This window comes from Grampus griseus (genome assembly GCF_964374135.1).
Source record: "Grampus griseus genome assembly, chromosome: 15".
NCBI lineage: Eukaryota > Metazoa > Chordata > Mammalia > Artiodactyla > Delphinidae > Grampus > Grampus griseus.
The window spans coordinates 23,122,551-23,136,695 of NC_139009.1; the positions used below are offsets into that span (position 1 = coordinate 23,122,551).

At 38.4% G+C, this 14,145-nt stretch overlaps 1 protein-coding gene across 1 annotated transcript in view; it reads right to left on the reverse strand.

Annotated features, from left to right (window-relative positions):
* ALK (ALK receptor tyrosine kinase) overlaps positions 1-14,145 on the reverse strand; it is a gene marked incomplete at both ends in the record, with an annotated part of 728,930 nt that overhangs the window by 700,568 nt on the left and 14,217 nt on the right. The window lies entirely within an intron of this gene.

The following is a 14,145-nucleotide window of genomic DNA, read 5'->3' on the forward strand; positions in this document are numbered from 1 at the left end:
GGGCAGGTGGCCAGGGCCACACATCAAGCCGTCCTTGCCTTTTATCCACAGGAACTTGTTAGTTTCTAAGGACTGTGGCCTGCTCCTCTTTCTTCCACACTCCTTTATCCTTGACCCATAGTTCTTAAATATCCAATATTTAAACACATTTTTTTTAATTTTAAGGAAATTTCAATTTATTTACTTCAAAGTAATTTTCTAGCACCCACTATGGTACCTTGTATGTAGTTGGTACTTCTATCAATGTCTGTCCACAGTCAACATGAAAATCAGAAGCTGTAATGCAGCCAAACTGTAGTATCCACATGCCCTTGACCAGGCTCCACAGAAGGTCAACGAAAAGTATACACAGGATGCCCTGAAAAATGAAGGACCTGGTGCTGTATTTCCTTACCACTCTGCCTCATCCTTCAACCTGTCCACCTCGAGAGAGAATTGTAAGGAGAGAAGAGGGCATCCCACTATGATAGGTAAAGGAAAAACAAAAGAGAAAGCAGGAAGGAGAGAGGGATGGGAAATGAGTGACCTAGCTGAGGAATGGATGGATCTGAGAACTACTGGATTCTCATCCTACCCCACAGGCCTCTGTCAAATTACAATCAAGTGTTTTTTTAAAAAAATAATTTCTGCTTATAATAGGGATGGAAAGGAAGCACAAGTTTGAAACAAAAAAGAAACATTCAGGCTTAGAAAACTAACCCCAGTTAGGGGATCCCAATCCCAGTTCAGTCACTTACTAATTGCATGATCTGGGCAAGTTACATAACCCCTCAGAGCCTCATTTGTGAAACAGAGATTAAAATATCCATCTTTTGCAGCTGTGAAGATTAAATGAGAGAATGACTATAAAGTGCCTGGCATATAATAGATGTTCAATAAATGTTAGCACCATGTGTCTTATTTCTCCAACTTCCTCCTCCTCATTATTACCTTATGTAAAGTCAAGTAGATACTCTCTGTACCAGGTAATGCTTGAGAACATCTAAGCAAATTGCTGGGAAATTTTTCTCTTTGAAGGGGAGGAAGAAGAGGATAAACTAAAGAAAATTCAACTTTGAGTGCTGTATCTGCTATTTGTGCAAACTCAGTTCAAACCACAAATGAAAACTGAGTGCCAGGAGAGGAGTTCCAACTTCAAGTCCACCCACCAGGTCTGAAAACCCTACTTCATCTGATTACATTATTTGCCAAGCAGCTCTCTCTCTTGCTGAGAATCACTGCTTTACTTAATAAAAGCTGCAAAACAAACAGTGGGGCTGTCCAGGGAACTGAGAATTTAGCTCTTTAATATTTCCTCCCATAAATATAAATGGTTGTTTTCCTCTAGAGAAAGTTTGTATCCCTCTGATCTCTGAAGGATTGGAGAAGGTGCCAAGAGGATCATCATATTTTCTGGTAAACATTCCTGATCACCTTAATCTCTTCACTGACAATCTTCTGATCTGACAGAAATAGAGGTTATTGTGTCCCTCAGTTTATAAAGTATTAGGGGAAGGGTAAGTGGATCAGAGAGAAGAACAGAACACAAAAATCATCAGGGAGACAGAAGGGAGGGGGAAAGGGAGGATTACTTTTAATACAGTTGCATAATCCATAATTCAGCAAGCTTTTCATTTCTCTTATCTTCTAAAAAACATGAAATTAAGCCTAAGCAAAGTGCATAATTTATGAGTCTCTGTGCTGATGATTCCCAAATCCCCATGCCTAACCCTGACTTCTTATATGAGTTCTAGTCCCGCATTTCCAATTGCCTACAGAATGTTGCTGCCTGGAATTGGTTACCATCTCAACTCCCCATGCGCCAATGGAACTCAACTCTTCCTCCCAAATTTCTTTTCTCCCCCAATTCTTCTTTCCTATCAAATGAACCATTGTTATTCTAATCTTACTGGTAAAAAGTTCTAGAAAAACTTGGATTCCTCCCTCTTTTGCCTCTGACACCAAAGTCTGTTAAGTTTTTCTGGAGTCATCCTTTTCTCCACCATCCCACTTTCCAAATCTTCCCCCACCCTCCACCCCAGATTACAGACTCCAGTCTCTACATACTAATCCAGACTGCACACCATTACCAATTTCATTTTCCTAAAATGCTATTCATATCAGACCTATTGATGGCTGCCTATTTCTTGCCATGAGGAGGTTAAACATTCTTACTTGCTCTCCAAGGCCCTCCTGTCATGTCCTGATCCCATCTTGTCCACCCAACTGTACTTTCCAACACAACATTTCTTCTCCAAACAGAGAAGTCCCAGTAGAGCATGAGGTTCATATTAGGTAATCCAGGAGGACTGGTTGAGTTAATCAAACTGAATTGAGCAACCTTCACTCCATGCTCCATGTTCCATGCTCCCCACTTGGAGTGGTCTCCTTCTTTCATCCTGACTATCCAAACCCTACTCATCTCCAGAACCCATCAAGCCTCAGCTCCATCAGGAAGTCTCTACTCACTAACCCCCTACTCACTGTTCTTTGTTCTAAGACATTTAGCCTTTACATCTACACTCTCTTGTATCATTTCTAATAGTTGGTGTAATGCTTAACAGGGCTTTCAATTTTACAGAACACTATTCTACATATATAATCTTATTTGAGCCTGTCAACAACCCTGTGAGATTGGAATCATCCCCTGCACTTCACTAGGACTCAAAAGAGCTTAAATGAAGATCATGAAGCTAATCGATGCTGGTGTCAAGTCTTGAATCTCCAACTTTTGACTCCAAATCCCATATTTTTGGTCTTCCTTATTGAACTATAAGTTCTTTAAAGTCAGGGACCACATTTTACGATTATTGTCTTTTACCCTATAGGACTTTACAAAGTTCTAAACACACAAGAGGTCTCTATGATTATCTGCTGAATGGAGAACAATGTTAAAGAAATAGTCGATAAGCTATTAAGAAGTATAGGTGGTGCAGTGGTTGAGAGTCCGCCTGCTGATGCAGGGGACACGGGTTCATGCCCTGGTCTGGGAAGATCCCACATGCCGCAGAGCGGCTGGGCCCGTGAGCCATGGCTGCTAAGCCTGCGCGTCCGGGGCCTGTGCTCCGCAATGGGAGAGGCCACAACAGTGAGAGGCCCGCATACCGCAAAAAAAAAAAAAAAAAGTATATATGCATATATTCTTCATGCATTGGAAGAATTAATATTGATAAAATGACCATGCTACCCAAGGCAAAATATAGATTCAAGGAAATCCTTATCAAAATACCAAAGGCAAAAAAAAAAATACCAAAGGCATTTTTCACAGAACTAGAACAAATAATTTTAAAATATGTATGGAAACACAAAAGAACTCCAATCACCAAAATGATCTTGAGAAAGATCAGAGCTGTAGGCATCATGCTCTCTGACTTCAGATTATGCTACAAAGCTACAGTAATCAAAACACTATGGTACTGACACAAAAACAGACACATAGATCAACAGAGCAGAATAGAGAGCCCAGAAATAAACCCATGCACTTACGGTCAACTAATCTATGACAAAGGAGGCAAAAATATACAATAAAGAAAAGGCAGTCTCTTTAATGAGTAGAGCTGTGAAAACTGGATACCCACATGTAAAACAATGAGATTAGAACATTTTCTCACACTATATACAAAAATAAACTCAAAATGAATTAAACACCTAAATTAAACCAGAAACCACAAAGCTCCTAGAAAAAAACACAGGCAGAACACTCTGACATAAATCATAGCAATATTGTTTGGACCTGTCTCCTAAGGCAAAGAAAACAAAAGCAAAAATAAACAAATAGAGCTAATTAACTTAAAAGCTTTTGTATAGCAAAGGAAACCACTGACAAAATGAAAAGACAACCTACTGAATGGGAGAAAATATTTGCAAATGATATGACTAATAAGGGGTTAATACCCAAAATGTATAAGCAGCTCATACAACTCAATATCAAAAAAACAAATGAGTCAATTAATAAATGGGCAGAAGACCTGAACAGACATTTTTCCAAAGAAGACATACAGATGGCCAACAGGGACATGAAAAGATGCTCAACATCGCTAGTCATCAGGGAAATGCAAATCAAAACCACAATGAGGTATCACTTCACACCTGTCAGAATGGCTATCATGAAAAAGACCAAAAATGACAAATGCTGGTACAGATGTGGAGAAAAGGTATATTAGTTAGAGGTAAACAATTCTTATCAAAATCTGCTAGTTACCAACATATAAGAATCAGAGAAGGTTATCATTTCCTATCACTGCTCTATGAAATTCTAATTAACCCTGCAACTGTTTATAGAAATAGGATCTTCCCAGTAATGCTTCAAAAAACCAGCCCTGGAAATAGGTTTGAATCACAGAATTTTAATAGGAAAGGGATAGTAGAGATTAGCACTCACTTATTTCACATGACAGAAACTACAACTGAGAACGTTTAGGTGATTTGCCTAGGTTCAAATAGGACAAGTCAGCATATCCTAAAATGAAAACCTAATCCCATGACTCCTGGTCCAAAACTCTCTTGCCTCCTTCCACTGCCTCAACTTACATAGGTTTTCAAACTTCATAGTTCATTATAGAAATAAGGACTTTTTCTGCTATGAAAGTAAAAGATCTTAGAGTGAATATCCTAAGAGTTTAGAAATAATCTTCATGAATTAATTAAAATTATTTGACATTAAAAAAGAAACAAAGAAAAGATTTGCTGGATCCATATGGAACTCTTAGGAAATGCACAATGGGATGGCACTGATTTTCTGATGACTTTAGCTCTTTGAGCAAATAGGCTGCTTTAGTCTACAACATTTAAAGCTTTCTTTTGGGTTCTTTGCTTAATTGTATTTTATAAAGGATAAACTCTAATTCTGAATACAGCTAAATTTCAGCAAAGATGATATAAAAAAGGAACAAAAAAATAGTTTTTTTATTAATAAAACAATATTGTTTTATTAATAAAACAATAATACTAAAATAGAAGATAATAAATAATATTTCCAGTCCTTTAACCATGTGGCAGGTGCTGTACTAAACTCTTCTTTTAATTATCTCATTTACTCCTCATAAGGACCCTATAAAGCAAATGCTATAATGATCTCTATTATTACATAATCTCTATTTTACAGATGAGACTTCCAGGAGCAGAAAAATGTTATTGTCTCACTACTTTATGAACTTCTAAGTTCTGGAGTTGAGTACCAGAACCAGAACTAACTTCAGATTCTATTTTCTTAACACAATGCAATGATGTGTCATTTCAGAAGAAAACGGGTTAACTAATGTTCATAGTTATTTTTTTTAACATCTTTATTGGGGTATAATTGCTTTACAATGGTGCGTTAGTTTCTGCTTTATAACAAAGTGAATCAGTTATACATATACATGTTCCCATATCTCTTCCCTCTTGCGTCTCCCTCCCTCCCACCCTCCCTATCCCACCCCTCCAGGCGGTCACAAAGCACCGAGCCGATATCCCTGTGCCATGTGGCTGTTATTTAAAACAAAAACAAAAAACACCTTTCAGAGCCTCTACTCTAAAAGGGACGCTGCTGCTCCCGATGACAATTGAGTATGAGGTAGAGTAAAGAATGACACCCTCCACAGGCTGAAGGATTATATACTTCTATCAGGATTTACACAGCTGGAGCAAGATAATTCTCCCTCCTTCTGTTTTAACAGTAAAACGTCTTTAGTAAAATGCGGATAAATGATTCAAGTAAAAATGCATATATATAATATTTTGTATTTAATCAAAGGACAGGACATGTGGATTGTAGGTCTTTCTCTGGAATGCTACCAAACCACACCATGCAGATATAAAAAACCCAAACACAATTTTGTGTCACAAAATACTTTCTTGATATTATCAAGTGTTCTCATTACTTATCAGGAATCACTTACCACTTCATTCTATTCTGATTTTTCAGAATGCTTTTTCAAAACATTTTCTGTTTTCTTAAATGTAAACATCACTGCTTATGCTGGCCCCTTAAAAGTCTTTATGATTCTCATTGGTCAGAATCTTCATGTAAATTAGACTTAAGTCTAAACTATGTTTCTAAATATTTAAGGACATAAATAATCTCTAGTCATCCTGGCTGTCATTTTAAGCTATTTGACATTTATTGTTCTGAAGAGAAGAAAGGTCAGATGTATCAAATCTGCATTTGTACTTCTTGACATTTTTCTCCAACCAGAGTCTTCCAAACTATGGTATTAAGACTAATACTATGAAAGGAAGGAAGGAGGGTAGGAAGGAAGGAAGGAAAGAAGAAGGAAGGAAGGAAGCAAGGGAGGGAGGGAGAGAGGGAGGGGAGGGTTGAGGGGAGGGGACTAGAAGGGAAGGAAGGAAAGAGGGAAGGGAGAAAGGGGAGAAACCTTTCTCTGTAGCACATTTCTGACCTTAGCTGCCCATTGTGACACATGCGTATTCAGTGCTTTCCTCCTCAGCTGCATTTGTAAAGCAGATGTGTGGGTTCAGAGGGGCTGGAGCATGAAGGGAAAGGCAGGATCTGTGGAATGGAAGGGGATGCATGGCTTCGTGATCTATTTAGCATGACCTTTGCTCATACTTCATGGAATGGATTGAAACCATCTGTCCCCACTCCTGGGCTCTCCATCCTTCATCTCTGCATGGCCCTCTGCACATCTGTCCTCTCTCCAGTCACCCCTGCCTGTGGTTCTGCCCATTCCTACCTCTAAGCTGCAGTATCACAAGGATTCCCAGTTAAGAGTCTCAACGTGCTCCACAATGATCAGATCACAGCAGCAGAAACTGTCCTCATCTGAAGGACACCCCTTAAGAGGAGAAGGCGTCAGGAGGAAAGAAGCATAGTGAGCACTCTGAAACCCAGAGTTTATGAGGAAAACTGACAAGGGAGGCTAGAATGTCTGTTTTCTTCACAGCATTCATCATCTTTTCTTATTATATATGTATTTGTTAATTTGCACACTCAATATGCTTCCCTCCACAGTCTATAAACCCCATGAGGGCAAAGCCTTGGTCTGTTTTATTCATTGCTATCTGTGCATCACCTACCACAGTGTCTGATATTCTGAAGCTGCTCAATAATTATTTGTTGAATTAACAATTTAAAAAAAAAAAGAAAAGAAAAAGGTGAGAAAAAGGAAGAGAAAGAAAAGAAGGAGGAGACAAAGGAAATTATCCAGCATATGTAGGATAACTGACTTTAAACATTTAAAGGGCCCTCATATTGGAGAAAGGACACTACTTGGGGAACGAATAACAGTCACAAGTAGGAGCAATAAGACATAGCGATTATAGGGGTAGAGTTAAACTGGTTGGGATTCAAATACCAGGTCCTTCTCTCCTTAGCTATGTGACCTTGGCCAGTGACTTAACCTCTCTGAGACTTAGTTATCTGGGAATATCTAATAAAATGGGAATAATAATAAAATCAACCTTACTGTGTCACAGTGAGGACTAAATACAGTAATCTGTAAAACTGTTCAATTGTAGCTGTTACCATTAGTCTTAAGTTACGGAGGAGTAGAATTCAGCCAGTATTAAATATTTTTCCAACAGATCTGTCCAGCAAGCACAGGGCAGTCTCATAAAATAGTGATTCCCCAGCCCCCAGACATATTTTAAAAGATGAAATGGCAGTAACACTAGTAAAGAAGAGACTGCAGAAGCAGACAGAGCCTGGATGGAATGGCATCTGAGGCCTGTATAAGAGTCTGCAATGCCTAGATTGAGTGGTCTTGCTACACAATTATCCCCTTTCTTTCTGGTACCTGAAGCTTCCTTTCTCTTTAGCTTTTCCCCTTCTGATTTTCAACATTAAGAAGTTTGTCTATCCTTAACACACCCTTTCTTCATTCTGCTGAACCCTCTAACATCACTGACATCTCAGTCTCTTTCTCTTCTCTTCTTCCTTTCACAGATAGACTCCCTGAACTACTACGTAAGCACATTTTGCTCCAATTTCTCAGCACTGCCTCTAAACTTCCTTGTGCCTATGACTGCTCTCCAGAAGGCTCTTGGTCAAACACAATGACCTTTCTACTCATCTATGGAACATTTGTCTCCCTCAGTTTCCATGACACCACACAATCCAGCGGCCTCTCTTCCTTCTTGTAACAAAGTTCTTTCTGATAACATCATTGACTCCATTCCACTGACTAATTCTGAGCCTTCTTAAATCTTAGGTGTGACCTTCCTTCCATGTAAATAGCTCCCACATCCATATCTTCTGTCTGGACCTCTCACTTTTTCCTGTTTCCACTCCACATCTCCATGTGCATACCAGATAACCTGATCCTCAGATGGATACCCACTACAACTGTTACCATGCTAGCCACTCTCCCCCAGACCAGATCCTCATTCTAACTGTCTGCTTTATCAGTAACACTACCAGTCTACAGCGTCCCCGGCCCAAAACCTTAGACCTTTGACTTCTTCCTTTTTGTTTCCCTCACATCTCGGTGTCTCTGAGTCTCTCATTCCTCAGCCCATAGGACAGCCTCTCAGGGCTCAGATCCAACTACCAGCCCTCCCTGTGGTCCAGGCCTGAAACCCATGACTAAACTACATTTCCTAAAGAATCTTCAGTCAATGTGCAATCAACATGCATCACCCCTTCTCAAGAACTAAACACTTCCTGACTTCTTCAGCATCAAATGTAAATTCTTGACTCAATAAGGCAGTCCCACATCTAATTCAGAGTATCTGACTCAGTACCCATCCCCTCAACCCCCAATACTCCTTAGACCTTTCTGTTCTGGCTAGTTCTACTTTCTTACACACACACACACACACACACACACACACACACACACACACACACAGTCAGTCTGTCTCTCTCTCTTTCTCTCTCTAACCAGTTGTTCTTCCTCTGGGCATTATTTTCTGTTATTGCCCCAAGTTGAAAGGTCCTTTGACCTTCTCTTTTTCAAGTCAAATTATGTACTCACTCCAAGACCTCTCAAATCACCTCCTTCTGGATGTTTTTTCTAACTCACTTCTATTGTAATCCCAAAAGAAAACCATCATTCTCAGTAGATATCCTTTGACTTGACTCCCTGCCAAAAGGTAATAAGTTTATTCTTTCTAAAATTTCAGAGGTATAATTTCCTGTCTCAGAGGAACTTCACCTCTCCTATCATGCACTGAACAAGTGGAGCTCATCAGACTGTAAAGGAATGGTTTTTGGGATCTGGAGGTACAGATTGAACCTGTCCCTAATCACCCCAGCAGGAACTGACCTCTCCAAGCCTCCACTGAACCACTATAACCACTTGTATCATTTGTCCACCATTCAAGTGATACCTTTCACTGGAGTTATTTATTAGCATGGCTTGTCTGCCTTTTCTCCCCAGCTAGTTGTGAACTCCTCCTGGGAGAAAGAGATTGTATTTCATTCAACTTGGTAAGTGCTCAGTAAAAAAACAAACCAATAAATAGCATTTCCTCAGGCAAAAGTCCAAACTTATAGGTATCCATAAAAAGAATTCCTTTGTCTGATTTCTCTTTGGTGAGCCCTCTCATCTATATCTATGTTTTTTATCAACTTTTTCTCTAGTGCTGAAAGAGATTTCTTCGAAGGCAGATTCCTGATATAATTATTCACCTCATCTAATTCTTAATCACCAATCATTTCTCTCTAGGTAAAGGTTAATCAAAGGTATGTGAATTGTATATTCTGCCTTAATTGCATTTGATCAGTTTCAAAGAAACCCTTTTCTCTTCCATCTTTGGTTAGAAATGTGGTCTTTCCCTGTGCTTTTAAACCTAAATCCTGGAAGAAGGAATCAAAATGGGCTCACTGAGTAAAATGGACCGGTTCTGCTACTGGTGGCAGCAGGAGATGGACAACTCTGGGTGTGCCTGGAGCCAGGGGAAGATGTGGGAGAGAGATTCTCTGTGGATCTACTGTTGGGAATCAACAACATAGAAACTAGGTCTTTTGTATTCTTTCCCTTCACTTTTCTTCCCTCTTTTTTCACATCTTTTTACATGGGGTTTGTTTCTCTGGAAACAAACCAATATGACTCTGATCTCCAAATTCATCATACAGATGCCCAGCTATGATGGAGTACTCAACAAGCACTGGATTAGCCCTTCTGTCATAAAAAGCTGTGAAATTATAAAAAGCTGACAAAATATATGAAAAAACTGTTTTATTGGATAATCAGTAGCACAAGATTATAATCCTCGAGAGAGGGAAAATAAAATGTGGTAGGTTTTAGCACTGCCCTGATTTTCTGCCTGGAGGCATTTACCACACCCTGATACAGGAAGGAGAGATCCAAATAGAGCAAGGTGGTCTCACAGGCCTGAGGTAATAGACAGCAGAGTTTGGGAAGGCTGATGCAGCTTGAATTATCAAGGAGCAAACCAGAGAAGGAACATCTAGATGGAGAGAGATAAAACACTCCATAAAACTGCACAGGGGTCCCCTTGAGTCTTTGGCTGAGTATTAAGTTGCATTCATAGGATGAGATTACACAAGGCTGGGTAAAGAATAGTTATCAGGAAAAGAACATCTCTGAGGGAAGTGCAAGCTGAAAAACTTCTGCAGCTCACACAGAACTGGGAAATGTTTAAGTGCTTAATAACCAGAGTAGAAAACCTCATTGAACACTTAAGGCTTTCAGTGCAGACCGTAGAAAGGCCAAATCTTAAGACAAAACCTAAATTAACCATAGAATAAAGGCTCCTCTAAACTCCTTTAGTAAAACTTGACAATAATCCTCAAAAGTATCAAATTGATGGGCAAGTAAATTAACTGCCTGGCAAACAAAAGTTAACAGTCTTTAAATGAAGACAACAAAATCCACATACTCAACAATGTAATATTTGTAATATGCAACATCCAATAAAAAATTACTAGGTATACAAAGAAGCAGGAAAATGTGACATTTAACCAAGAGAAAAACTGGTCAATAGAAACAGACACAGAAATAAGAGAAATAATTTAATTAGCAGAAAGGAACTTAAAAAATTATAACAGTCAATGTTTATTGAGTGCTTATTATGTGCAAGGCACTATTGTTTTAAGAGCTTTAGGTATTATCTCATTTATTCTCACAATAGCCCTCCAAGAGAGATAATCTCTTTGTACCATTTTGAGGAAACTGAAGCCCAGAAAGGTTAATAAGTAACTTGCCTATGATCAGCCCAGCTTGTAGGCATTAAGGCTAAGATCTGAACCCAGGAAGTCTGATTCTAATGGCTGTGCTCATTCCCATGGTACCAGCCTACCTCAGAAAGAACTTTAAAGCAGCTATTATAAATATGTTCAGGACTTTTAAAAAAACATAAACATAATGAGGAGAGAAACATAAATGGAAGTAGATATTTTAGAGCTAAAAAAATATATAATATCAAAACTGAAAATATATTAGATGGGCTGGTTTATCAGCAGATTAGACACTGTAGAAGAAAAGGGAATGAACTTTGGGCTTCCCTGGTAGTGCAGTGGTTAAGAATCCTCCTGCCAATGCAGGGGACACAGGTTTGAGCCCTGGTCTGGGAATATCCCACATGCCATGGAACAATTAAGCCCGTGCACCACAACTACTGAGCCTGTGCTCTGGAGCCCGTGAGCCACAGCTACTGAGCCCACGTGCCACAACTACTGAAGCCCGTGTGCCTAGAGCCTGTGCTCCGCAACAAGAGAAGCCACCGCAATGAGAAGTCCTCACACTGCAATGAAGAGTAGCATCCACTCGCTGCAACTAGAGAAAGCCTGTGCGCAGCAATGAAGACCCAATGCAGCAAAAATAAACAAATAAGTAAATAAATAAATTTATTTTTTAAAAAAAGGGAATGAACTTTAAAACAAGCAAAAAAATCTATCCAGACAAAAGTGGAGAGAGAAGGAGGGCTGAAAAAAAATTAATAGACCTTTAATGAAATGTGGGAATACATTAATTGTATAACATAATTGTAATTAGATTCTTAGGAATAGGGAGCAGAAAAAATGTTTGAAAAATTTCCAAATATGATGAAAAATATAAACCTACAGAACCAAGAGCTGCTCAGCAAATCCCAGCAAGAAAAACATAAAGAAAACCACAATACACATAATAATCAAATTGCTGAAATCCCATGATAAACACAAAATCCTAAAGCAACCAAGGGATGGTAGGGAGGGAAACAGAAGGGGAAATACAGATAAAAATTTCTCTTATTTCTGATCAGAAACAATGCAAACCATGTAACAACAGGACAACACTAAAGTGCTATCAACCTAAAAGTATATCCAGTGAAAATCTTCAGAAATAAAAGCAAAATAAAGACACTTTTAGCAAACAGAATCTGAGCAAATTTAAATACAGAAGAATGGTACAACACTAAATATTAATGGATGAAAGAAAAATATTGTAGATTGAAAGTGACTCAAAAAGGAACAAGGAACGTCTACTACAGCCAAATGGAGTAAGCCCACTAAATCCTATTATCCTGCAGCTGACAACCAAACACTCTGGACAAAATACAAAAACAACTATCAAGGGACTCTGAGAAGTAAATAAAACCAGGAATATTGAGGAAGAAAGTCAAAACTTGGAAAAGCAGTTCATAAGGATACCTGGAGAAATCCTTTCTTTCTGGCCAAAAGGCCACGAAAAGGGCCCTGTGATCCAGAGAGTATGGAGGGAGATCTCCACTTCTTTGCTTGTTCTTATCTTTTTTTCTCATTTCACAATAAGCCCTCAAGAGAGCTAGCTTAGCTGGTGGTGTCAGTAGCCAAAATTCTAATAGAAACCCTGTAAAAAACACATCTTTCAGGCCAGAAGACTGGGTAAAAAGGGACCCCTTCAGGCCAAAGAGTATGGAGAGAATCCCTGTTTTGTTTCTCTTTATCTCTCTGTTTTGCCTGAAGGCAACCCTAGTTGCAGGAGTTGTGCCACAGTAGTACAAGTGGGTAAAACTGTGAATTTAAGGAAAATCTAGAAGAGGAGAGAGATGGAGAAGGAAATATGTTAATTCTGTAAAGAAAATGACCCAAGGTTCCAGCTCACCTGTGAGCAGCACTTGGGTGGACAGACTCAAAGCAACAAAACAAAGGCTTTAAGAACAAAACTAAGGTTTAAACCACACTCAAGTGTCAGACCAAACAACATAATGTTCAAATTTTCCAGGATGCAACCTAAAACTACACAATATGTAAAGAAGAACAAAAAAAGTGACCAATTCTTAAGGAGAAAGATAATCAACAGATGCCAAAAACAAGATGATCAGTTGCTGAAATTATCAAAGACTTTAATGAAGCTGTTATAACTATGTTCCATGAGGTAAACATAAACATTCTGGAAAAGAGATGGAAAGGTGGTTCTCAGTAGGTAAATAGAAATTTTTTAACGGAAAATTTAAACTGAAAAATATATCTAAAATAAAAAATTATCACAAAATAGAGATGACAGAGTAAAGATTCAGTAAACTTGAAGACAAATCACAGAAACTGTCCAATCTGCAGAACTGAAAGAAAAAAAATTTGAAAAAATAAATTAGCAGAGCCTCAAGAGCATGTGAGACAATATCAAAAGGTCTAATAGTTGTGCAATTAGAGTACCATAGGGGAGTAGAAAGATATTGGTGCAGGGGCAAAAAAAGGAAATAATGGCTGAAAAACTCCCCAAATATCATGGAAGACCTAAATTTACAGATCAAGAATCTCAACAAATTGCAAAGAGGAGAGAATCAAATAAAATTTCATGCACAGATTCATCATAGTAAAACTTCTGAAAACCAATGACAAAGGAAAAATCTTGAAAATAGCTACATATAGGGAAGAACAATTTAATGACAGAATGCTCACCAGAAACTATGAAAGAGAAGAACAACATTCTTAAAGAGCAAAAAGAAAAGAACTGTCCACCCAGAACTCTGTGCCCAGTAAAAATATTCTTCATAAATGAAGGGGGAATAAGGACATTCAGATAAGGGAAAACCTAAGAGAATTTGTTACCAGAAGGCCTGTTCTAAAATAAATTCAAAAGGGAATTCTTTAGATTGATGGAAAATGATAAAATAGGGAAATCTGGAGCTTTAAGAAAGAAGGAAAAACAAAAGAAATGGTATGTATCTGAGTAAATATAAAGGACAAGTTTTCTCCTCTTAAGTTATTTAAAATACGAATAACTGCTGAAAGAAAAAATTGTAAATACTGTCTAGCAGGATTTTAAGTTATGTAGATATAACACATATGACAACTATAAT